The sequence below is a fragment of the Macaca fascicularis genome, chromosome 16 (genome assembly GCF_037993035.2).
Source record: "Macaca fascicularis isolate 582-1 chromosome 16, T2T-MFA8v1.1".
Taxonomy (NCBI): domain Eukaryota; kingdom Metazoa; phylum Chordata; class Mammalia; order Primates; family Cercopithecidae; genus Macaca; species Macaca fascicularis.
Window position 1 is genome coordinate 35,447,963 of NC_088390.1, and position 25,407 is coordinate 35,473,369.

General features: G+C 39.0%; 1 protein-coding gene across 4 annotated transcripts in view; it reads left to right on the top strand.

Annotated features, from left to right (window-relative positions):
• Positions 1-25,407, top strand: part of EFCAB5 (EF-hand calcium binding domain 5) — a 184,526-nt gene that overhangs the window by 9,420 nt on the left and 149,699 nt on the right. For all 4 annotated transcript variants that reach the window (XM_015438107.4, XM_074018922.1, XM_074018923.1 and 1 more), the window contains exons 2-3: positions 2,960-3,019; positions 4,270-4,354. The gene's annotated coding sequence lies outside the window, so the exon portion shown is untranslated. The remainder of the gene's footprint in view (positions 1-2,959; positions 3,020-4,269; positions 4,355-25,407) is intronic.

Here is a 25,407-nt window from a genome sequence, read left to right on the forward strand (position 1 = left end):
TTCGTTTCACTTTAAAGTCACCAACTGCATTAGCCCCAAACAAGAGAGTCAGACTGTCCTTTGAAGCTTTGAAGCCAGACGTTGACTTCTCTCCAGCTATGAAATCCTAGATAGCATCTTCTTCCAATAGAAGGCTGTTTTGTCTGCATGGAAAATCCATTGTTTAGTGTAGCCATCTTCATTGATGATCTTAGTTAAATCTTCTGGGTAACTTGCTGCAACTTCTACATCAGCACGTGCAGCTTCACCTTGCACTTTTAAGTTATGGAGATGTCTTCTTTCCTTAAACCCCATGAATCAACTTCTGCTAGTTTTCAGCTTTTCCTCTGCAGCTTTCTCACCTCTCTCAGCCTTCACAGAATTGAAGAGAAGTTAGGGCCTTGTTCTGGATTGGGCTTTGGCTTAAGGGAATGTTGTAGCTGATTTGATCTTCTATCCAGACCACTAACAGTTTCTCCATATCAGCATATCTGCTATATGAATTCTTCGAACACTTTTTGAACCTGGAGTGTTTGTTCCTTCTGCTTCAAATATCCTTGTTCCTTTGTTCCTTCTGCCTCAAATATCCTTCCCCCCTCCTTTACACAAAACTTTCTTACTAGTCTTTTACTATCCAACTTCCTTTGTGAGAACATCCATAACTACCCTGGGAAAATTAATTGCTTATTTCTTTGTTCCTTAACATTTTGTGTGTACCTCTACTCTTTTACTTTGCAGATTGAATTGCATCTGTTTCCCTCACTGAACTGGGAACTTTTTTTTTTTTTTGAGACAGAGTTTCGCTCTTGTTGCCTAGGCTGGAGTGCAAATGGCATGATCTCGGCTCACTGCAACCTCCGCCTCCCAGGTTCAAGCGATTCTCCTGCCTCAGCCTCCTGAGTAGCTGGAATCACAGGCACCTGCCAACACACCCGGCTACTTTTTTGTATTTTTAGTAGAGACAGGGTTTCACTATGTTGGCCAGGCTGGTCTTGAACTCCTGACCTCAGGTGATCCACCCGCCTTGGCCTCCTAAAGTGCAGGGATTACAGGCGTGAACCCCTGCACCCGGCCTAAACTGGAAACTCTTTAAGGCAGGTCATATTAATCCTTTTAAGCCCCAACATTTGCCTGCATATAGAAAGCACCCAATAAAGGCTTATTGAGTTGAATGTATCTGAATGCATGCAAACCAAATAGATTTTAAAAGAAATGGAAGGAAGCTTCTCAGCAATTTCAGGAGATGGACACCATAAGCAAAGAAATGAGGCTGTTGAGAATATACAGTTGGGAGCTATCACATACATTTATTTTCTATTATTTATTATTTATTAAGTGCTTCAAAAAGGCTTTGAGGCAGCTATTTTTAAATGTTGGAAACTTTTCTCTCCAAAGGCAGTACTTTTGGTTTATTTAGCTAGAACGTGTTATGTTGATAAAAAGAAAAGGGAATGGCCAGGTGTGGTGCCTCACACCTGTAATCTCAGCACTTTGGGAGGCCGAGGAGGGTGGCTCACTTGAGGTCAGGAGTTCAAGACCAGCATGGCCAACATGGTGAAAACCCATCTCTACTAAACGTACAAAAATTAACCAGGCGTGGTGGTGAGCACCTGTAGTCCAAGCTACTTGGCAGGCTGAGGAAGGAGAATCACTTGAACCTAGGAGGCGGAGGTTGCAGTGAGCCGAGATTGTGCCACTGCACTCCAGTGTGGGCAACAGAGTGAGACTCTGTAAAAAAAACAAAAAGAAGAAGAAAAGAAAAAAAAAAGGAAAAGAAAAGAAAAGAAAGGAAAAGAAAAGGGAATACGTTAGAGCATTAGATACATACTATTTCAAATTAGAGTATCTAGACTGTAACTGTCCTGGAGGCAGAGACTGTGTGAATATAATTTCGTCTTTACACAATACCTAGCTCATATATACATAAACTCTTAAATGATTTTTGGCATGGCAGTGATTTAATAATCTGTGAATCTACAGTCATTTGCAGTAAAGTGGGGATCTGGTAATTATTTAATACCTCGATATGAATAAATAAACCAGATAAGTCACATTCTTCTGGAATTCTCCCTTGCCAAAAAAAAAATGCTTTTTGAGATATTATTATTCTGTTCTCTATCTACCTTTCTTGCATGAATTAGGTAGCCATAAAAGTTTCGCTTTACCTCACCTTGTTATCTCAAAAATTAATGAGGATGACAATCATGTTAAAAAATGCAATTGCATTACTGTTTTTTTTTTTTTTTTTTTTTTAATGATAGTAGCGATGATTACTATGGTGAGTTTTCTTGTATCCCTGAGCAATGATCTAGCTTTGGTCAGTAGCAACAGCCATAACAGTAATACAGTTGGAAAAGTTCAGCAGTTGAGAATTTATCATTCAATAGAATTGTGGAGTGAGGTGAGGGCAGGAGCAAGGGAGATTTTTTAACTTATAGAGTACTTTGTGATGTTTATTAATATTTCTTTCTTTTTGTTATTAATACTGGTCTAGTAATATTCTTCTGTACCATTTGGTGATACCTTTTGGAGTCCAGATGAATGAGTCAACATCTCAAGAGGAAGTCAGACCTGATCAGGTTCTTGTCCTACATAGGTTTATTACATTTATGAGAAGATTTGAGATTCAACGTTCTTGGGAAAACTGAGATGCAAAATCATAGTCTATCATTTAATTATTTCTCTTTTTGGTTGAAGTATTCTGCATCAAGTTTTGACAGAAATGCTGAAAAGGGGGTCAAAATAACAGTTGAGTCATGGCGACCTGCTTCTAGTTGGTTGGCATTCCTTGATTATATATAAAAGTCTGTTATTGTTTGAATTTGTTGATACAACTACTTTGTGTAATTTTATTTGGCATGATATTTACTCATTATGTGAAATTTTTAAAAGTTAAAAGCTTACTGTATTAAAGTATAAGACAGTAGTTTAATCCACAGCTCTTTTTGGATGCCATTTACTAACACTGTTTCTATTTCAGGAAAATGGAAAAGACAAAAAGAGGAAATGGAACTCAACTGAAGTGAATGAGCTTCATGAGGTAGAGTTGGCATGAATAAATCAGATATTAATGCTGGAGAATAAACAAGATAAATCAATTTTCTTATGTAAAAGAAAAGATGTGGGTATTCAAAAAGATAAATAAAATTGCAAAAGGGAAAGGACAAACTCATGTTGATTATTAAGCTGATTCATTTGAGTAAGTTGTGGGAAACTTCCATAGACAGGTAAATTATTTGTGAAGAGCTGTTATAAATTACAGATAAATAAAGAATTCTTTCTAAAGTTATCCTAAAAACTGTAACGACCAGCTTTTAGGATCACTTTACTATCGTGCTGAAAATGTAATTTCCAGGTTAATCATTTAAGTAACTTTGTGTTTAAATAAATACAAGGCTACAATAAAGAAAAACATTTCATAGAAAAGGGGAGGCAATTGAAAATAGTCCTATAGATTCACAAGTGAGTTGACTAATGTGAGTTTTTAAAATATCCTACTGATTGTCGATGGCTGACACCTGTAATCCCAGCACTTTGGGAGACCGAGGTGGATCACTTGAGGTCAGGAGTTTGAGACCAGACTGGCCAACATGACGAAACTCCATCTCTACTAATAATACAAAAATTATCTGGGCATGGTAGTGCATGCCTGTAATCCTAGCTACTTGGAAGGCCAAGGCACGAGAATCACTTTAACCCAGGAGGTGGAGGTTGCAGTGAGCTGAGATTGTGCCGCTGCACTCCAGCCTGGGCAAGGGTGAAACTGTGTCTCCCAAAAAAAAAAAAAAAAATTCTATTGTCAGATTTTTAAAGTACATTAGCATGTATACAAAAACTATTTTGTTGCTATTCATAAAATTAATACTTTCTCAGTTAAGATGAAATGCTTTTTCTTTTTGCCACAAATACAGAAAGTGATTCTAGCAGTAAAACAGTAGCATTTCCAAAGGTCTGATTTCCCTATGCTATAGTTTCAAATCATGTTTCTATAAAGTGTTGTATAATTCAAGAATTAATGTCATCTAAAATGATTCCTAGCGTATTACTTTGTTAGTAATAGGAAGATGTGATGACATTTTGAACCAACACATTTTATCTTGTAAATGCAAAAAATACACTGTGATTACCTCTTTGCTTCTAGTATACAACATTATATCCCAGAAAAATTAACTAGGGATGTTTGGTTAACTCTTACAAAGCAATAAACTTTCCTTTACTTGGAATAATTTATACAACTTTGTGGAAAATCAAGTCACATTGAAATTGGTGATTTTTTTTCTCTTTTCAAAGACTTTACAGAGTGTGCCAGACGTTCCTGTAAAAGAGGCCACCAACAATGTGGTGGAGAAAGCAACGGATGAAATCAAATCCCAAGGTAGAGAACTAGCCTTTCTCTTATACAATAGAATCTAAAACTGGCCAGGCGTGGTGGTTCACGCCTGTAATCCCAGCACTTTGTGTGGCCAAGGCGGGTGGATCACCTGAGGTCAGGAGTTCAAGACCAGCCTGGCCAACATGGTGAAACCCCTTCTCTTCTAAAAATACAAAAAATTAGCTGGGTGTGGTGGCGGGCGCCTGTGATCCCAGCTACTCTGGAGGCTGAGGCAGGAGAATCGCTTGAACCTGGGAGGCAGGGGTTGCAGTGAGCTGAGATCGTGGATTGCACTCCAGCCTGAGCGACAGAGCAAAACTCCATCTCAAAAAAAAAAAAAAATCTAAAACTATCTTTAAAATTTTACTGGGGATGCATTCTTCAAGATTTTGCATTTTAAAGACATAATTTCAGGGGATATTTTATTTTATTTTTATTTTTTAGAGATGGGCCTTGCCCTGTCACCCAGACTGAAGTTCAGTGACATGATCATACTTCACTGCAGACTCAAAGTCCTGGGTTCAAGTGATCCTCCCACCTCAGCCTCCAGAGTTGCTGGGACTATGGGTGCACACTACACTACTTCACCCAGCTAGTTTTTTAATTTTTGTTTTTGTAGAGACAAGGTCTTGCTGTGTTGCCTGGGCTGGTCTCAATCTCCTGAACTCAGGCGATCCTCCTGTCTCAGCCCCCAGAGTCAGTGAGATTATAGGCCAGAAGGTATTTTAAATGCAATTTGGGAAATAATTTAAAATGTATTTCATTCACCTTCTATTAATGCTTTTGCGGCAATTTATGATTATTCATCTTGTACTTAACGATAAAATTTATCTAAGAAAACTGACTGACATCTAGCAGGCAACCCACTAATACAATAATCAAATGGATAACTCCAGTGATTTGGGATGCTTATTGTCGTTGGCCCTGTTTATTGTTTTTGTTTTTGGTTTCTTTTGGTGTTTTTTGGTTTTTTTTTTCCCCAAGACGGAGTGTCACTCTTGTTGTCCAGGGTGGAGTGCAATGGCGCGATCTCGCTTCACCGCAACCTCTGCCTCCCGGGTTTAAGCAATTCTCCTGCCTCAGCCTCCCGAGTAGCTGGGATTACAGGCATGTGCCACCACGCCTGGCTAAGTTTGTATATTTAATAGAGACGGGGTTTCCCAATGTTGGCCAGGCTGGTCTCGAACTCCCAACCTCAGGTGATCCGCCCACCTTGGCCTCCCAAAGTGCTGGGATTACAAGCATGAGCCACTGTGCCTGGCCTACCCTGTTTATTGTTTTTACACTTGTACTTGACCACATATTTATTCCATTTGATCCAAAGCTTGACTACTAGCCCCATCCTTAATCCAAATTCCACATAATTATGCAGATTGAAAATTTATAGGATTAAAAAGGCTTCAAAAAAGTAGATAAGACATTCATCTCTTTCATTACAGCTCTTTTAACTCCAAATACTTAGTGAAATCCCATACCACCAGAAATTCTTTACAATATGTAAAATTTAACAATTTTACTGTAATTTTTCTTCAATTTACAAGTATTGAATGTTTAGTATATGCTAGGCTGAACTAGGACTGAAGTATAATAATATCAAAGTGTTTTCTAAACTATAAATTGATATATAGATGCTAGTTGTAATTTTTAGGTGCTGGGTTTTGTTTTGTTTTTTTTTCCCCAAAGTGTTTTTCTCTCTTTTTAAACCAACTAAGAGTAACTATTTACTATTTCTTCTTAGTAATACACATTGTAATACATAGTCATTAAAACCCAAACTTTCACTTGGTGTGGTGACTTATGCCTGTAATCCCAGCACTTTGGGAGGCTGAGATGGGAGGATCATTTGAGGTCCAGAGTTTGAGACCAGCCTGGGCAACAGAGCAAGACCCAATCTCTAAAAAAAATTTTTTTAAGAGAAAAAAAAAAAGAACCAAACTTTCCTTCAAATTATGCTACAAGGCTATAGTTCCTGAAATAGCATGGTACTGGTATAAAAGTAGACACACAGACATAGTAGAGAACCCAGAAATAAAACCAAATACCTGCAACCAACCTTGACAAAGCATACAAAAACATAAACTGGGGAAAGGATACCCTATTTAATAAAAGTTGCTGGGGAAATTGGCTAGCTACATGTACAAGAATGAAACTGGATCCCTATCTCTTACCTTATACAAAAATCAACTCAGGATTGATCAAAAACTTAAATCTAAGACCTGAAACCTTAAAAATTCTAGAAAATAACCTAGGAAAAACTATTTTGGACATTGGCTTAGGCAAAGAATTTATAATGAAGACCCTAAAAGCAAATGCAATAAAGCAAAAAATAAATGAATGGGACCTAATTAAACTAAAAAGCTTCTGTACAGCAAAAGAAATAATCATCAGACTAAACAGACAACCCACAGAATGGAAGAAAATATTTGCAAACTGTGTATCCAACAAATAACTAATATCCAGAATCTACAAGGAACTCAAACAAATCAGCAAGAAAAAAAAAAAAAAGATTATCCCATAAAAAGTGGGCAAATGACATGAACAGACATTTCTCAAAAGAATATATACAAATGGCCAATGAACATGTGAAAAGGGGCTGAACATCACTAATCATCAGGGAAATGCAATTAAAACCACGATGAAATACTACTTTACTCCGGCAAGAATGATCATTATTAAAATGTCAAAAAACAATCGATGTTAGCATGGATATGGTGAAAAGGGAATGCTTGTACACTGCTGGTGGGAATGTAAATTAGTATAACCTTTATGGAAAAGAGTATGGAAATTTCTTTCTTTTTTTTTTTTTTTTTTGAGACGGAGTCTCGCTCTGTTGGCCAGGCTGGAGTGCAGTGACATGATCTTGGCTCACTGCAAACTCCGCCTCCCGGGTTCACGCCATTCTCCTGCCTCAGCCTCCTGAGTAGCTGGGACTACAGGCGCCCGCCACCATGCTCGGCTAATTTTTTCTATTTTTTAGTAGAGACGGGGTTTCACTGTGTTAGCCAGGATGGTCTCGATCTCCTGACCTCATGATCTGCCTGCCTCGGCCTCCCAACGTGCTGGGATTACAGGCGTGAGCCACCGCGCCCAACCGAGTATGGAAATTTCTTAAAGAACTAAAAGTAGATCTACCATTCAATCCAGCAGCCCCACTACTGGGTATCTACCCAAAATAAAATAAGTCATTATATTAAAAAGACACCTGCATGTATATGTTTATTGCCACACAATTCACAGTTGCAAAGATATGGAACCAACCTAAGTGCCCACCAATCAGTAAGTTTGGATAAAGAGCACTTTGGGAGGTTGAGGCGAGCAGATCACAAGGTTAAGAGATTGAGACCATCCTGGCCAACATGGGGAAACGCCGTCTCTACTAAAAATACAAAAATTAGCTAGGTGTGGTGGCAGGTGCCTGTAGTCCCAGCTACTTGGGAGGCTGAGGCAAGAGAACTGTTTGAACTCAGGAGGCAGAGGTTGCAGTGAGCCGAGATCATGCCACTGCACTCCAGCCTGGCAACAGGGCGAGACTCCATCTCAAAAAAAAAAAAGAAAAAGAAAATGTGGTATATATATATATACCATGGAATACTACTCAGCCATAAAAAGAATGAAATGATATCTTTTGCAGCAACTTGGATGGAGCTGAAGGCCATTATTCTAAGTGAAGTAACTCTAGAATGGAAAGCCAAATACCACATGTTCTCACTTAGAAGTGGGAGCTAAGCTATGAGTATGCAAAAGCATGCAGAGTGATATAATTGGCTATGGAGACTCAGAAGCAGGAGGGTAGAAGGAGGGGTAAGGGATTAAAAAAAACTACATATTGGGTACAATGTATACTACTCAGGTGACGGGTGCACTGAAATCTCAGACACCACCACTATACAATTTATCCATGTAACCAAAAATCACTTGTATCCCTGAAAATTAAAAAAAAAAAAAATTTAAAGAACCAAACTTTCCAACACTTACCCTGTCTTTCTTATAAACTTAGTACTGTTTTCACAGCTTCACTAACTTCTAAAAATTTTCTTACTGGCAAGTCTTTACTTGTCCTCTTCTACCTGTCTCTACCTCCTGTTTTTCTGATTTTACTTCCTTATACCAAACATCTACCACCAACACTGCATACATATACTTTGCCTTTACCTTAATCACTTGGGCCAGGTTTATAAATTAACTCATTCATTTTATTTTATTTTATTTTTTGAGATGGAGTCTTGCTCTGTCATCCAGGCCGGAGTGCAGTGGCACAATCTCAGCTCACTGCAACCTCCGCCTCCCGAGTTCAAACGATTCTCATGCCTCAGCCTCCCAAGTAGCTGGGATTGCAGCCACCTGCCACTACGCCCATCTAATTTTTGTGTTTTTAGTAGAAACGGGGTTTCACCATGTTGGCCAGGCTGGTCTCGAACTCCTGACCTCAGTTGATCCACCCACCTCGACCTCCCAAAGTTCTGGGATTACAGGCTTGAGCCACCATGCCTGGCCTAAATTAACTCATTCATTTTAAAGATGCCAAACACAATTTTGATCTAGGTAATTTGTTATACATTTAATTAGGTGTTCACTTTAATTAGTTTGTGGCCACATTTGCACCTACAAAACTGTACATATGTGTTCCATCAGGTAATGTATCACCTACCAGAAAACATATCAAGCAAGAGTTTGTGGTCTTTCCTCTTCTTGTACTTTCAATTTCTCTTACTGCTTTTCAATGTATGGTAGAGAGAAATGTGTTTTGTTTAAAATTATTTATCCCAGTATATGATATGTACTGAAAACATTGCAGTTGCTTATTCTGATATCATACGCAATGCAGTGTACTTATTTATTAAATGATCAGTCACTATTAAAACTTTTTTTTTTTTTTTTTTTTTTTTGAGACGGAGTCTCACGCTGTTGCCCAGGCTGGAGTGCAGTGGCGCGATCTCGGCTCACTGCAAGCTCCGCCTCCCGGGTTCCCGCCATTCTCCTGCCTCAGCCTCCTGAGTAGCTGGGACTACACGCGCCCGCCACCGCGCCCGGCTAATTTTTTGTATTTTTAGTAGAGACGGGGTTTCACTGTGGTCTCGATCCCCTGACCTTGTGATCCGCCCGCCTCGGCCTCCCAAAGTGCTGGGATTACAGGCTTGAGCCACCGCGCCCGGCCCCCAAAACTTTTTATTCTAAATCCCTCGTTTGTGAATGTGTGTGTATATGTGGGTATATACAAAGTAGGAAGAGAAACTGTTATTGCAATTTCAACAGGTCAAAGGAAGTGTCTTCATCCTTGTTACATATTTGTCAAAATTAAAGTCATGTTACCTTGATAAGCAGCTCCCAACATGCACTCAAATACATATCGTTGCATAGAAAATACTGTGGTTAAATGTATCATGTCAGTTCCTCATTTCTTTACCCTTGTTTTTCTACTTTTCAAACTGAGCTTAACTTGCATTTTGAGAATTTTTTCAACTATCAGTTTGCTCAGTTCTATTCTTATTACACAGCCCTAAGATTAACAATGTTTTATAGGAAACTGCCTTTTCCTTTACCTATTGAATTTTAATTCCGGTGGTGTTTAGTAGTACTTCTTTACCTCCTTCCTTTGCAGTAGTCATTCTAAATCATGTGCCAATGTTAAGAAATCCTAATAATAAGGACAAAGCAACTGAGTTTCAAACAGGGCCTGTGTTTAAAGAAAACATCATACAGCTTAAGTAGCCCTGCTGGGTCAATTTTCACCAGTTTAATCAGCAGCCAGACCCACTAATGTTATATGCCTCCTTGTGAAGAAAGAGCCTGCTAAGGCTTATTACAATATGAATTATAATTCATTCCTATTTATATCCTTAAATAGGCTTTGTACTGAGGCTCTGCCCAGCAGTGGGCCATACACTGAGAGCAGAAAATAATAAAAGTCACTTACAAGGCTAGACTTTTCAAAATATGTATAAGGAATTCTTTTGTGTCCCTACTTATTTAGTTGAAAGCATTTATACCCATAGTGCCCGGATAGTTCTTTTTATATTAGAAGGTAGACCACTAGAGTGGTGAAGATGTACATATTGGGGGCAGAGCTTGAAAGGCTCTTGATTCTTGGAAAAGTTTAGGAAGATGATCCTGAAAAAGAATTCCAGTGCCTGGCACACAGTGAGAAATTAATAGTTATTTATTGAGTGAGTATATAAATGAATAAATCAATCAATCTTAAAAGGTTTAGGATGTCCAACCAGAGACCTGTGAAAAAATCCAGTACCTCTCTGAAATTATTCAATTAAACCTCTGAATTCAATTGCCCTTGGGGCAGTGCTGTAATTTGTGATCCATGAATTCGGAGTTCACTCAGTCAAAAGACAGCTTCAGATAGGCTTGTTCAGAATCCTGATATTGACCCTGCTGTTGCTGTGCTGCTTTTTCTTGTTTTCATGGTTCTAAGAGAGAAGTGTTTAACTACAGTGGTAACCAAACACATGTCTACTTCCATTCTGTACATCAGTGGGGACAATGCAAGCACTAGGATTATTGCTTAGCAACCTATAATAGCCAAGTACACTAGAAGAACACTACCAGGCTGCAATGAAGATGGAGAGTGCCCTAGTTCATGTGTGAGTTTACTAATGAGCCATGGCAGATAGGTAGATATTAAGTTGCCATATATCCTTAATGCAGGAGGAGGAATTGTCTGCCTTGGGTTATGGAAGACAGGTTAAAAGGAAAGAGTACAGTTGACTCTTGGACAACACAGTTTGAATTGCATGGGTCCACTTATACACAGATTTTCTTCCACCTCTGCCGCTCCAAAACAGCAAGATCAACCCTTCCTCTTTCACCTCTCCTCAGTCTATTGAACATGAGGACAATGAGAATGAAAACATTTATGATGATCCACTTCCACTTAATGAATAGTAAATATATTTTATCTTCCTTACGATTTCCTTCCTTCGTTTCTTCCTTCCTTTTCTCCCTTCCTTTCTCCTTCTTTCCTTCCTTCTTTCCTTCCTTCCTTTGTTCCCTCTCTCTCTCCCTCCTTCCTTCCTCCTCCCCCCAACCTCTCTCTTTCTTTCTTTTTTAAAAAATAGATACAGGGTCTCACTCTGTTGCCTAAGCTAGAATATAGTGGTGCAATCATAGCTCACTGCAGTCTCTCCCTCCTGGGCTCAAATGATCCTCCTGCCTCAGCCTCCTGAGTAGCTGGGATTACAGGCATGTACACCACGCCCACCTAAGTTTTAAATTTTTTGCAGAGACTGGGTCTTGCTGTTTTGCCCATAGTGATCTTGAGCTCCTGGCCTCAAGTGATCATCCTGCCTCAGCCTCCCAAAGTGCTGGGATTACAGATGTGAACCACTGCACCTAACCTCTTATGATTTTCTTCATAACATTTTCGTTTCTCTAGCTTACTTTATTGTAAGAATACAGTATATAATGCATATAACATACAAAATATGTGTTAATCAACTGTTCATGTCTTCAGTAAGGTTTCTGGTCAACAGTAGGCTACTACCAGTCAAATTTTGGGGGAGTTGAAAGTTATACATGGGTCTTTGTGCAGATATCAGTTCCTCTAACCCCTACATTGTTCAAGGGTCAACTGTACATTACAACCTATAGACTTGAATGAATTCCTTCCTTTTTACACTTACTTAAAAATAAAAATAAAAGCATTATATATTTATGAGCATTGTGACAAAACAGAAGGGAAATACACCTTTCCCTCTTCCCCCACCCAAAGTAGTTAATGTTTGCAAATCCAACTTAGAGGTGAGGGGAAGCATTATATTACCCTCTTTACTTTTCCCATATTGGAATAAGAGAAGAGGCCAAGGAAGAAATCAAAACTTGGGAGAGAGATTGATAAATATTATCCACTATTAGATTTAAACATTCTGTAGATGAAATGTTGGCTTTTCCAGGGTTTCTTCACATACCAATTTTTCTCCTGGACAGAAAGATGGATACTATCTAAATAGGATTTAAAAGTATTCTTCAGGATATATATATATATAAGTATTATATATATATAAGTATTTTATTCTTTTTTTTTTTTTTTTTGAGACGAATTCTCACTCTGTCTCCCAGGCTAGAGTGCAGTGGCACGATCTTGGCTCACTGCAAGCTCCGCCTCCTGGGTTCACGCCATTCTCCTGCCTCAGCCTCCCGAGTAGCTGGGACCACAGGTGCCCGCCGCTATGTCTGGCTAATTTTTTGTATTTTTTTTTTTTTTTTTTTTAGTAGAGGCTGGATTTCACCATGTTAGCCAGGATGGTCTCGATCTCCTGACCTTGTGATCTGCCCACCTTAGCTTGCCAAAGTGCTGGGATTACAAGCGTGAGCCACTGCACCCAGCCAGGATATTGGTTTTTAAACCTTTTTAAAGCAGAAAAACCTTTTTTTTCAAATGAAAATTTGCTATGCTCTACAGTTATGTAAAACAAACTGAAGCATAGCCGCTCCAGTTACAAATAGTACAAGGAGTTTAGAGTCCTATGGCCTTTGAAACTCCCTCTTGGGACCCTGAGAAGCATAGTTCAAAAACCACTGCTTCACAGTAGGAACTCTTATTCTTGCAGGTGGTGACATAAATTGGTACCAATCACTCTGGGAAATAATTTAATAATATCTCCTTAAGATGAAATGCACTTACCTATGACCCTATGTCAATCTGTTCCTGCTGCTATAGCAAAATAGCATAGACTGGGTAATTTACGAACAGTGTAAATTTAGTGCTCACAGTTATGGAGGCTGGGAAGTCTAAGGTCAAGGCACCAGCAAGTTTGATGTCTGGTAAGGGCCTGGTCTCTGCTTCCTAGATGGCGCCTTGAACATTGTGTCCTCCAGAGGAGATGAACACTGTCCTCACATGGCAGAATAGATGGAAGGGCAAAAAAAAGGGAGGTGATTAGCTAGTTCCTTCCAGTCCTTTTAGAAAGGTACTGTTAATCCATTATTGAAGGCAGAGCCCTCTGACTTAATCACTCCCCCAAAGGTACCACCTCTTAATACTATCACATTGGGTCTTAGGTTCCAACATATGAATTTTGGAGGAACACATACATTCAAACCATACCACTTACAATTGAAATCCTAGTAATATATACGAGAGAAACCCTCACATGTGGACACAAAGAGACGTATGCAATAATTTTCATAATAGGATTGTCTTCATAGTAAAAAACAAAAACAACAACTGGAAATAACCCAGTCTATCTAAGAGAGAATGAATAAACACATTACAATACAGTTATATCATAAGATATTATGCAGCAGTGAAAATGAATGAACTAGACCTATACCTTTCAATATAGATGAATTTTCCAAATACTAAGTATAAAAAAGACTGTAGAATATATATAGAATGAAATATTTTTTATGAAATTAAAAAACAAGAATAATATATTGCTTAGATATAATAAAAAATAAGTGCATGGAAATGATAAACGTGAAATTCAGAATAGTCTATCTCTCAAAGTAGCAGTCTATGGGAGGCTTTAATATATAGGTATTTTTTTTCTTGAGCTAAGAGTAGATATATGCTACTTATTATATCATCATTATACTTGCAGGTCTTTAATATTTTGTAGTAAGTAAGGTTGAAAAACACTACTCTAGAGTTATAAAGATTCTGGTCTCTTGCTATTATTATATAATATTATTTATTGAGAGTTATTAATGGTTGGAGCACATCTTAATAACTACTTTCCAGTTAGGGTTAAAAATATTGAGTTTACCTGGCCATAGCAATCAGGCAAGAGAAATAAATAAGAGGCATCCAAATAGGAAGAAAGGAAGTCAGACTATCCCTGTTTGCACACTACATGATCCTATATCTAGAAAATGTCATATTCAGCCCCAAAGCTCCTTAAGCTGATAAACAACCTCAGCAAAGTCTCAGGATACAAAATCAGTGTACAAAAATCACTAGCATTCCTATACACCAACAACGGTCAAACCAAGAACCAAATCAGGAACACAGTCCCATTCACAATTGCCACAAAAAAAAAATAGTAATAAAATACAGCTAACCAAGTGATATGGTTTGGCTGTGTCCCCACCCAAATATTGAATTGTAGCTCCCATAATTCCCATATGTCATGTGAGGGACCCAGTTGGAGGTAATTGAATTGTGGGGAGCAGGTCTTTCCCATGCTGTTCTCATGATAGTAAGTCTCACAAGAGCTGATGGTCTTGTAAAGGGGAGTTCCCCTGCACATGCTCTCTCTCTTACCTGCCACCATGTAAGACCTGACTTTGCTCCTCCTTTGCCTTCTACCATGATTGTGAAGCCTCTCCAGCCACCTGGAACTGTGAGTCCGTTAAACTTTTTTTTCTTTATAAATTACCCAGTCTCAGGTGTGTCTTTATTTGCAGCATGAGAACAGACCAATACAGTAAATTGGTACCAGAAGAGGGGTGCTACTGTAAATATGCCCAGAAATGTGGAAGTGACTTTGGAACTGGGTAACAAGAAGAGGTTGGAAGTTTGTAGAGCTCAGAAGAAGTCAGAAAGATGTGGGAAAATTGGAACTTCCTAGAGCCTTGTTGAATGGCTTTGGCCAAAATGCTGATAGTGATATGGACAATAAAGTTCAGGCTGATGTGGTCTCAGATGGAGATGAGGAACTTGTTGGGAACTGGAGAAAAGGTGACTCTTGCTATGTTTTAGCAAAGAGACTGGCAGCATTTTGCTCCTGCCCTAGAGATCGGTAGAACTTTAAACTTGAGAGAGATAATTTAGGGTATCTGGGGGAAGAAATTTCTAAGCAGCAAAGGGTTCAAGAGGAAGCAGAGCATAAAAGTTTGAAAATTTTGCAGCCTGACTACTATGCAATAGTGCTATGTGTAGTACTATGCAATAAAAAAGAAAACCCCATTTTCTGGGGAGAAATTCAAGCCAGCTGCAGAAATTTGCATAAGTAACAAGGAGACACATTTTATTTTATTTATTTTTATTTTTTTATTTTTATTTATTTTTTTATTTTTTTATTTTTTTGAGATGAAGTCTTGCTCAGTCGCCCAGGCTGGAGTGCGGTGGCCCGATCTCAGCTCACTGCAAGCTCCGCCTCCTGGGTTCTTGCCATTCTCCTGCCTCAGCCTCCCAAGTAGCTGGGACTACAGGCGCCCGCCACCACACCCGGCTAGTTTTTTGTATTTTTATTAGAGACGGGGTTTCACCATGTTAGCCAGGATGGTCTCGATCTCCTGACCTCGAGATCCGCCCGTCCCGGCCGGCCTAGGGTACATGTGCACCATGTGCAAGTTTGTTACATATGTACACATGTGCCATGTTGGTGTGCTGCACCCATTAACTCGTCATTTACATTAGGTGTATCTCCTAATGCTATCCCTCCCCGCTCCCCCCACCCCACAACAGGCCCCGGTGTGTGATGTTCCCTTTCCTGTGTCCAAGTGTTCTCATTGTTCAATGAGCGAGGACATGCGGTGTTTGGTTTTCTGTTCTTGTGATGGTTTGCTGAGAATGATGGTTTCCAGCTTCATCCATGTCCCTACAAAGGACATGAACTCATCCTTTTTTATGGCTGCATGGTATTCCATGGTGTATATGTGCCACATTTTCTTAATCCAGTCTGTCATTGATGGACATTTGGGTTGGTTCCAAGTCTTTGCTATTGTGAATAGTGCCACAATAAACATAGGTGTGCATGTGTCTTTATAGCAGCATGATTTATAATCCTTTGGGTATATACCCAGTAATGGGATGGCTGGATCAAATGGTATTTCTAGTTCTAGATCCTTGAGGAATAACCACACTGTCTTCCACAATGGTTGAACTAGATTACAGTCCCACCAACAGTGTAAAAGTGTTCCTATTTCTCCACATCCTCTCCAGCACCTGTTGTTTCCTGACTTTTTAATGATTGCCATTCTAACTTGTGTGAGATGGTGACTCATTGTGGTTTTGATTTGCATTTCTCTGATGGCTAGTGATGATGAGCATTTTTTCATGTGTCTGTTGGCTGCATAAATGTCTTCTTTTGAGAAGTGTCTGTTCATATCCTTTGCCCACTTTTTGATGGGGTTTTTTTTTCTTATAAATTTGTTTGAGTTCTTTGTAGGTTCTGGATGTCAGATGAGTAGATTGCAAAAATTTTCTCCCATTCTTTAGATTGCCTGTTCACTCTGATGGTAGTTTCTTTTGCTGTGCAGAAGTTCTTTAGTTTAATTAGATCCCATTTGTCAATTTTGGCTTTTGTTGTCATTGCTTTTGGTGTTTTAGACATGAAGTCCTTGCCCATGCCTATGTCCTGAATGGTATTGCCTAAGTTTTCTTCTAGGGTTTTTATGGTTTTCAGTCTAACATTTAAGTCTCTAATCCATCTTGAATTAATTTTTGTATAAGGAGTAAGGAAGGGATCCAGTTTCAGCTTTCTACTTATGGCTAGCCAGTTTTCCCAGCACAATTTATTAAATAGAGAATCCTTTCCCCATTTCTTGTTTTTGTCAGGTTTGCCAAAGATCAGATGGTTGTAGATGTGTGGTATTATTTCTGAGGGCTCTGTTCTGTTCCATTGGTCTATATCTCTGTTTTGGTACCAGTACCATGCTGTTTTGGTTACTGTAGCCTTGTAGTATAGTTTGAAGTCAGGTAGTGTGATGCCTCCAGCTTTGTTCTTTTGGCTTAGGATTGACTTGGCAATGTGGGCTCTTTTTTGGTTCCATATGAACTTTAAAGTCGTGTTTTCCAGTTCTGTGAAGAAAGTCATTGGTAGCTTGATGGGGATGGCATTGAATCTATAAATTACCTTGGGCAGTATGACCATTTTCATGATATTGATTCTTCCTATCCATGAGCATGGAATGTTCTTCCATTTGTTTGTGTCCTCTTTTATTTCATTGAGCAGTGGTTTGTAGTTCTCCTTGAAGAGGTCCTTCTCATCCCTTGTAAGTTGGATTCTTTGGTATTTTATTCTCTTTGAAGCAATTGTGAATGGGAGTTCACTCATGATTTGGCTCTCTGTTTGTCTGTTATTGATGTATAAGAATGCTTGTAATTTTTGCACATTGATATTGTATCCTGAGACTTTGCTGAAGTTGCTTATCAGCTTAAGGAGATTTTAGGCTGAGATGATGGGGTTTTCAAGATAAACAATCATGTCATCTGCAAACAGGGACAATTTGACTTCCTCTTTTCCTAATTGAATACCCTTTATTTCTTTCCCCTGCCTGATTGCCCTGGCCAGAACTTTCAACACTATGTTGAATAGGAGTGGTGAGAGAGGGCATCCCTCTCTTGTGCCAGTTTTCAAGGGGAGTGCTTCCAGTTTTTGCCCATTCAGTATATTGGCTGTGGGTTTGTCATAAATAGCTCTTACTATTTTGAGATACGTTCCATCAATACCGAATTTATTGAGCGTTTTTAGCATGAAGGGCTGTTGAATTTTGTCAAAGGCCTTTTTTGCATCTATTGAGATAATCATGTGGTTTTTGTCTTTTGTTCTGTTTATATGCTGGATGATTTGCCTATGTTGAGCCAGCCTTGCATCCCAATGATGAAGCCCACTTGATCATGGTGGATAAGCTTTTTGATGTGCTGATGGATTCAGTTTGCCAGTATTTTATTGAGGATTTTGCATCAATGCTCATCAGGGATATTGGTCTAAAATTATCTTTTTTTGTTGTGTCACTGCCAGGCTTTGGTATCAGGATGATGTTGGCCTCATAAAATGAGTTAGGGAGGATTCCCTCTTTTTCTATTGATTGGAATCATTTCAGAAGGAATGGTACCAGAGGGAGCCACATTTTAATCACCAAGACATGCAGAAAATGTCTCTGGGACATGTCAGAGACCTTTATGGCAGCCCCTCCCATCACAGATCCAGAGGCCTAGGAGGGAAAAATGGTTTCATAGGTAGGGCCAAGGGCCCACCCTGCTGTGTGCAGCCTTGGGACTTGGTGCCCTCCATCCCAGCCACTGCAGCTGTGGCTAAAAGGGGCCAATGTACAGCTCAGGTCATTGCTTCAACAGGTGCAAGTCCTAAACGTTGGCCCCTTCCACATGGTGTTGGGCCTAAGGTTGTGCAGAAGTCAAGAACTGAGGTTTGGGAACATCTGTCTAGATTTCAGAGGATGTATGAAACTCCTGGATTTCCAGGCAGAAGTTTACTACATGATGGAGCCCTCATGGAGAACCTCTACTAGGTCAGTGTGGCCAGGAAATGTGGGGTTGGAGCCCCCACACAGAGTCCCCACTGGGGCACCACCTAGTGGAGCTGTGAGAATATGGCCACCGATAGATTCACTGACAGCTTGCACTGTGCACCTGGAAAAGCCAGAGATATTCAATGCCAGCCTGTGAAAGCAGCCAGGAGGGGAGCTGTACCCTGCAAAGCCATAGGGGCAGAGCTGCTCAAGGCCGTGGGAGCCCACTTCTTGCATCAGTGTGACCTGGATGTGAGGCATGGAGTCAAAGGAGATCATGTTGGAGATTTAAGATTTTACTGCCCTGTTGTATTTTGGACTTGCATGGAGCCTGTAGCCCCTTTGTTTTGCCCAATTTCTCCCATTTGGAATGGATATATTTACCCAATGCCTGTACCCCCATTGTATCTAGGAAGTAACTAACTTGCTTTTGATTTTACAGGCTCATAGGCAGAAGAGATTTGCCTTGTCTCAGATGAGACTTTGGACTGTGGACTTTTGAGTTAATGCTGAAATGAGTTAAGACTTTAAGGGACTGTTGTAAAGGGATGATTAATTTTAGAATGTGCGAACATGAGATTTGGGAAGGGCCAGGGGCAGAATGATATGGTTTGGCTGTGTCCCTTCCCAAATCTTGAACTGTAGCTCCCACAATTCCCATGTGTCATGGGAGGGACCTGGTGGGAGTTAATTGAATCATGGGGGTGGGTCTTTTCCATGTTGTTCTCATGAAAGTGAATAAATCTCACAAGATCTGATGGTTTTATAAAGGGGAGTTCCCCTGCGCATGCTCTGTCTCTTGCCTGCCACCATGTAAGACTTGACTTTGTTCCTTCTTTTCCTTCCACCATGATTGTGAGGCATCCCCAGCCATGTGGAACTGTGAGTCCCTTAAACTTTTTTTTCTTTATAAAGTACCCAGTCTGGGATATGCCTTTATTAGCAGCATGAGAACAGACTAATACACCAAGGAAATGAAAGACCTCTACAAGGAGAACTACATAACACTGCTCAAAGAAATCAGAAATGACACAAATGGAAAAACATTTCATGCTCATGGATAGGAAGAATCAATATTGTTAAAATGGCCATACTTCCCAAAGCAATTTATAGATTCAATAAGATTCCTATTAAACTACCAATGACGTTCTTCACAGAACTAGAAAAGAAAAACTATTCTAACATTTATATGGAACCAAAAAACAACTTGAGTAGCCAAGCAATCTTAAGCAAAAAGAACAAACCTGGAGGCATCAGGCTACCTGAGTCCAAACTATACTACAGGGCTACAGTAATCCAAGCAGCATGGTACTGGTACAAAAGCAGGCACATAGACCAATGGGACAGAATAGAGAACCCAGAAATAAGGCCACACACCTACAACTATCTGATCTTTGACAAAGCTGACGAAAACAAACAATGAGGACAGAGCTTCCTATTCAATAAATGGTGTTGGGATAACTGGCTAGTCATATGCAGAAGATTGAAACTGGACCCCTTCCTTACACTGTATACAAAAATTAACTCAAGATGGATTACAGACTTAAATGTAAAACCCAAAACTATAAAAACCCTGGAAGACAACTTAGATTATACATTCTGGACATAGGAACAGGCAAAGACTTTGTTACAAAAATGCCAAAACCAATTGCAACAAAAGCACAAATTGACAAATGGAATCTAGTTAAACTAAATAATTTCTGCACAGCAAAAGAAACTATCAACAGAGTGAACAGACAACCTACAGAATGGGAGAAATTTTTTGCAAACTATGCATCTGACAAAGGTTTAACATCCAGCATCTGTAAGGAACTTAAACAAATTTACAAGAAAAAAAAAAAAAACCATTAAAAAGTGGGCAAACGACATAGACAGACACTGAGAAGTCTAAGGCTGCAGTGACTGAGCCATGATTGTGACACTGTATTCCCGCCTAGGTGACAGAAAAGGCAAGCAAGGTATGAGAAAAGACATTTATAATGCCTATGTTCATCAAAGGCTTTTATTTGACTATACAGAGAATGCCTACAAATCAGTAAGAAAAGACAGACAAACCAGTAGAAAAATGGACAAGACTTGAACAGATACTCCATCAAAGAGAATATTCAAATAGCTCATAAACATAGAAAAATGTGTTCAAATTATCAATTATCAGCAAAATGCAAATTAAAATCACAGTGAGATACCACCACATACCCATTAAAATAGCTAACAACAACAACAACAACAAAACCAGATAATACCAAAAGGATATGGAATACAGGAATTCTATTTATTTCTTCTTTCTTTTTCTTTATACATGTGTCAACTCATACCTATGGTGGAATACAGAAATTCTGATACATTGCTGGTGGGAATGTAAATTAGTACAACCACTTGGGAAAATGGCTTGGCACTATTTAATAAAGCTGAACTCTATGATGCAGCATTTATACTCCTGGATACATACAAAGAGAAATGAATCTATATGTCTACCAAAGACATGTAGAGAAATGTTCATGGCAGTTTTTTTGGGGAATAGCCAAATCTGGAATCTATTAAATTGTCCATCAACAGTAGAATAAATAAATTGTAATATAGTTATACAATAATATACTATGTAGCAATGAATAACAACTGTTAAAAGAAAAGCTTTAGACAAATTGAACAGAGATGAATTGAACAAAGAACAATTCAGGAATCAGGCAGCCTCCAGAACCAGAACAGGATCAGAGCAACTCCAGACTCCGAGCTGTCACAGGGTTGGATGACAGTTACGGACAGAAAAAGGAAAGTGATATACAGAAAACAAAAGTGAGGTGCAGAAACAACTGGATTGGTTACAACTGGGCACTTGCCTTATTAGAAGCTGGTTTGAATAGCTGACTGCCTGTGGCTGACTGATGTTTGGCTGCTGTGATTGGCTCACACTCCGCTACTTGTTACAACAGTAGGTTATGGTCTTTTTACACATCAAGTTTGGTTACAGTTCACTATGTATGGAGAAACCTTTAGGCCAAATTGAATATTTGTATGGATGCAACTTTAGACCAAACTTGATTTAACACAACTAATGCCACACAACATGACCCTAAGTGGTTATGTTGTTGAGTAACAACAGACACACAAGAGCACATACTCTGTGATTCCGTTAATATGAAGTTCAAAAGCAAGCAAAATTAGCCTGTAGTGTTAGAAGTCAAGGGAGTAATTGAAAGAAAGAAAGTGGGGAGGGAGGGAGGGAGGGAGAGAGAGAAAGGAAGAAAGAGGTGGACTGGGGAGACAGAAAAAGAGAAAGAAGGGAGAAGGCAAGGGAGAGGAAGTAAGAGGTAAGAGGGGAGGGGGAAGGGGAATAGGAAGAAAAAAGGAGGGAGAGAGGGAGGAAGAGAGGAAAAGAAAGAAAAAAGATGGAGAAAAGGAAGGAAGGAAGGCAGGGAGGGAAGGAGGGAGGGAGGAAAAGATAGTGTTACTTTTGGAGGGAGGTCATGACTGGAGAAGTGACAAGAAGGGATTCCAGACCCTAGTGATGATCTTTATGTCTTCTGTGGGAAAATATATATGACATTTATTATTTTAATCATTTGTAATACTTGTCCTTCTGAGTCTGGTTTATTTCACCTAATATAATGTCCTCCAGTTCCATCCATGTTGTTGCAGATGACAGGATCTCATTCTTTTTTTATGGCTGGAATAGTCATGAAATAGTACTGTATTGTGTACATGTGCCACATTTTCTTTATCCATTCATCTCTTGGCAGACAGTTAGGTTGCTTCCAAATCTTGGCTATTGTGAATTGTGCTGCAATAAACATGGGAGTGCAGTTATCTCTTGATATACTGATTCCCTTTCTTTGGATTATATACCTAGCAGTGGGATTGCTGGATCATATAATAGCTCTATTTTTAGTTTTTTTTGTGGAACCCCCATACCGTTCTTCATAGTGGTTGTACTAATTTACATTCCCACCAACAGTATATAAGGGTTCTCCTTTCTCCACATCCTTGCCAGAATTCGTTATTGTCTGTCTGTTGGATAAAAGCCATTTTGACTGGGGTAAGATGATATCTCATTGTACTTTTGATTTGTATTTATCTGATGATCAGTGATGTTAAACACCTTTTAACATACCTGTTTGCAATTTGCATGTCTTCTTTTGAGAAATATCTATTCAGCTCTTTTGCCCATTTTTAGTCAGATTGTCATATTATTTTCCTATTCAGTTGTAAGCTCCTTATATATTCTAGTTATTAACTCCTTGTCAGATGGATAGTTTGCAAACATTTTCTCCTATTCTGTGGGTTGTCTCTTAATTTTGTTTATTTTTCCTTTGCTGTGCAGAAGCTGTTTAACTTGATGTGATCCCATCTGTCCACTTTTGGTTTGGTTGCCTGTGCTTTCGCTCAAAAAATCTTTGCTCAGTCCAATGTCCTGGAGAGTTTCCCCAATGTTTTCTTTTAGTATTTTCATAGTTTGAGGTCATAGATTTAAGTCTTTAATCCATTTTGATTCTGTTTGTGTATATAGTGAGAGATAGGTGTCTAGTTTTATTCTTCTGCATATATATGAGTATATGGTTTTCCCATTTATTGAAGATACTGTCCTTTCCCCAATGTATGTTCTTAGCACCTTTGTTGAAAATGAGTTCACTGTAGATGGATGGATTTATTTCTGGGTTCTGTATTCTATCCCATTGGTCTATACATCTGCTATAGTCTATCACATTGGTCTGTATGTCATGGTACTGCTTTTATGCCAGTACCATGCTGTTTTGGTTACTATGACTCTGTAGTATAATTTGAAGTCAGGTAATGTGAATCACATTCCTCCAGTTTTGTTCTTTTTGCTCAGGATGGCTTTGACTATTCTGGGTTTTTATGGTTCCATATAAATTTTAGGATTATTTTTTATATTTCTGTAAAGAATGTCATTGGTATTTTAATAGAAATTGCAGTGAATCTGTAGATTGCTTTGGGTAGTAAGGACATTTTAACAATATTGATTCTTTCAATCCATGAACATGGGATATCTTTCCATTTTGTGTGTGCTCTCTTCAACCAATTTCTTGGATCAGTGTTTTATAGTTTTCATTGTAGAGATCTTTCATTTCTTTGGTTAGTTCCTAAATATTTAATTTTATGTGTAGGTATTGCAAATGGGATTACCTTCTTGATTTCTTTTTCAGATTATTTGCTGTTGGTATCTAGAAATGCTACTGATTTTCATATGTTGATTTTTGTATCCCACTACTTTACTGAATTTATCAGTTTTAATAGTTTTCTGGTGGAGTCTTTAGGTTTTTTCAAATATGAGATAATATAATCTGCAAATAAGGATAATTTGACTTATTTCTTTCCATTTTGGATGCATTCTATTTCTTTCTTTTGTCTGATTACTCTAGCTAGCACTCCAGTACTATGTTGAATAACAGTGGTAAAAATGGGCATCCTTATCTTGTTCCAGATCTTAGAGGAAAGGCTGTCTTTTTTTTCCCCATTCAGTATGATACTAGCTGTGGGTCTGTCATATATGGCTTTTATTCTGTTGAGGTATATTCCTTCTATACCCAGTGTTTTGAGGGATTTTATTATGAAGAGCTGTTGAATTTCATCAAATGCTTTTTCAGAATCAGTTGAAATGATCATATGGTTTTTGTCTTTCATTCTGTTGATATGATGTATCACAGTGATTAACTTACATATATTGAACCATCCTTGCATCCCTTGCATCCCTTGTATCCCTGGCATGATGAAGGATTTTAAAAAATTTTTATTTTATTTTAAGTTCCAGGATACATGTGCAGTACATGCAGGTTTGTTACACAGGTAAACATGTGCTATGGTTGTTTGCTGCACCTATCAACCCATCACCTAGGTATTAAGCCCCACATGTATTAGCTGTTTATCTTGATGCTCTTCCTCACCCCACACCCCTCCAACAGGCCCCAGTGTATGTTGTTCCCCTCCCTGTGTCCATGTGTTCTCATTGTTCAGCTCCCACTTGTAACTGAGAACATGTGGTGTTTGGTTTTTTGTTCCTGTGTTAGTTTGCTGAGGATAATGACTTCCAGCTCCATCCATGTCCCTGCAAAGGACATGATCTCATTCCTTTTTTTTTTTTTTTTTTTTTTTTTTTTGAGACGGAGTCTTGCTCTGTCACCCAGGCTGGAGTGCAGTGGCCGGATCTCAGCTCACTGCAAGCTCCGCCTCCCGGGTTTACGCCATTCTCCTGCCTCAGCCTCCCGAGTAGCTGGGACTACAGGCACCCGCCACCTCGCCCGGCTAGTTTTTTATATTTTTTAGTAGAGACGGGGTTTCACCGTGTTAGCCGGGATGGTCTCTCGATCTCCTGACCTCGTGATCCACCCGTCTCGGCCTCCCAAAGTGCTGGGATTACAGGCTTGAGCCACCGCGCCCGGCCGATCTCATTCCTTTTTATGGCTGCATAGTATTCCATGGTGTATATGTACCACATTTTCTTTATCCATTCTATCATTGATGGATATTTGGGTTGATTCCATGTCTTTGCTGTTGTGAATAGTACTGTAATGAACATATGTGTGCATGTATCTTTATAACAGAATGATTTATATTCCTTTGGGTATATACTATATACCCAGTAATGGGATTGCTGGGTCAAATGGTATTTCTGGTTCTAGATCTTTGAGGAATCACCACACTGTCTTCCACAATGGTTGAACTAATTTACATTCCCACCAACAGTGTAAAAGCATTCCTATTTCTCCATAGCCTTGCCAGCATCTGTTGTGTCTTTACTTTTTAATCATCACTAATTAATTATCTTTTTGATGTGTTGTTGAATGTGGTTTGCTAGTATTTTGTGGAGGATTTTGCTTCAATGTTCATCAGAAATATTGGCCTGTAATTTTCTTTAATTAAGAAAAAGTATTGTAGCTGAATATTGTTATATTTTT